Genomic DNA, 2,138 nt, shown 5'->3' on the forward strand with positions numbered 1-2,138 from the left:
ACTCGATCGCGAATCCACTCGATAAATTATTATTATTATTATTATTATTATTCTTTTCCCCCTCGAAACGATTGCTCGTTTCGATTCAACGAGACTCGATGGTCATATCTTCTTCCTCCTCTCGATTCTTCGGATCAATCTCTCCTATTCACGGGTGAACGGCAGACCGGGTTAACATCGGTCGAGATATCTAGCTTCGATCCTCCTGTCGGATGCAGCGCTAGGATCTTAGGATTCACGGTGACGATTATTCGATCGAAGAATATTAGTAGTGTCTCTCCAACTGCCAGATATATCCCGATATCAATTTTCATTCACTGCTCACAGATTCGAGATATGTATATATATCTTTCTCTCTCTTTCTCTCGCCTTCCATTCTTCCACGTTAATAAAAATTTTCCTCCCGATCTGATCGTAGCCTCTTCGACTTCCCTCGATCGCTCTCGTCGATTCAATCACAACGAAGATAGATATTGAAAAGAAGAAGAAGGAGAATCTTCCGTTTCTTCCTCTCTAACTTTGTCTCGCTCGTCTCCTTCTGTGCCGCGTGGCGCAAGGTGGCCACGATCCCACGAACGAGAACGTGTTCGAAGACGAGGACGACGACGACGACGACGACGACGACGACCACTCGTTGTTGCGCGGCTCGGTCTCTCGCATACGCGTGTGCACAGTGTGAGTAGACATGTGGGTGCGCGGCTCGTGTTTTTCTACGTGTGCGCGCCCGCGTGTTACTCTCCCCTATATCCACTCCCTGCTTAATATCCCTCCAACTTTATATATATATCGTGCACATACATATATACATATATACATTTATATATATATCAACGACGACAGTTGAACCTCTCGTGTGTATACGTCGCCTCATGCAGACTCATACGTGGCTCGAGACGCGTGTCCACGAGTCTCCTTCTCTCTCTCTATGCTTCTCCGCATTGGTTGCATACGTGTATGCGTGGTGTGCGCATGTATGTATGTATGTATGTATATATATATGTGTGTGTGTGTGTGGAGGTAGGCTGCGATGCGAGGAGACGACAGAGCGCGTGTTCGGTTCGGAAGAAAACAGGTACCGGCCTGTCGAGTGCCCAGGGGAAGACTGGACTCGAAAGCGAACACGGTGGAAGCAGGACCATGGGTGCGAGGCTGTCTCTCCCCCTTTTCGTTACCCTCTCTGTGTAACCCTCTCTCTCTCTCTCTCTTTCTCTCTCTCCCTCCACCCGATCTTTCTCCGCCCTCCATGCGCCCTCGGCCGCGTACTCTCTTCGTCACTGGCTCGCCCGCCCCGCTTCTGTCCCTTTCCCTCCGCGTTGAAACGTTGGAGCACAGGCGCGCTGACTCTACTCGACGACCGACCGACAATCAATACGCCGGCAGGCCCGTACTTTCGCCCGCGAAATCGTCATTTTCGCACGTCCCTTCGTTTCCTTCCTTCCCGTCCAACCGTTTCCTTTCCAATCTTCGTCGACCAACTCTCTCTTCGCCGCTCTTCTAACATCGATCTCTCCGTCTTGGATTTATCCGAGTTTCTTTATATATATATATATATATCTTTTTCTTTCTTTTGTGGGATTCTTCTGTAGGATTCTGTCGTCTACGTAGATGGGAATTCTATTATCTAGGGAGTTTTATCTAGGGTATTTTTTGCCCATTCGTTCCTTTATTCTATCCTTGCCTCGAAGCGCGGGAATTTGTCCGGTTTACGATTTTTTTTTTTTTTATTTAAACAAGGGTGGATTTTGTATCTTGTCAATGATAATATGCAGGTTAGGCAGTTTCGAGATTCTTGAGCTTCTCCATTCCTTCATGGGATCTACCAGCTTGAATTTATGCGTCTCTCTCTGTCTGTGTCTGTTGTGGAGGGATATCCAGGGAATTCTTATCGAGGGTATTTTTATTCGTTTCTTCTCTTATTCTTCTTATTCTGGTTTATTTTTGGACGGAAAAACGCGCGAGTTTGTTAGATTTGATAGTAAAATGAAAGAAGGAGGGTGTTTTTGAATCTTCTCTTGGTTTTTCAATTCTTTCGCTCCTTTTCGAGATGTTCCTCGATATGATTCACCTTCATCCCATCCTTTCCTATCCATAGAGGATTTAAGGAATTTTTAGATATTTCTTTTTTTTTTTTTTTTGCT

General features: G+C 45.8%; 1 protein-coding gene across 3 annotated transcripts in view; it reads right to left on the reverse strand.

Moving 5' to 3' along the window:
* The window catches only part of LOC102672248 (alpha-catulin), a 71,827-nt gene that overhangs the window by 51,385 nt on the left and 18,304 nt on the right, over positions 1 to 2,138 (reverse strand). The window lies entirely within an intron of this gene.

This window comes from Apis dorsata, unplaced genomic scaffold, assembly GCF_000469605.1.
Source record: "Apis dorsata unplaced genomic scaffold, Apis dorsata 1.3 scaffold_130, whole genome shotgun sequence".
Taxonomy (NCBI): Eukaryota; Metazoa; Arthropoda; class Insecta; order Hymenoptera; family Apidae; genus Apis; species Apis dorsata.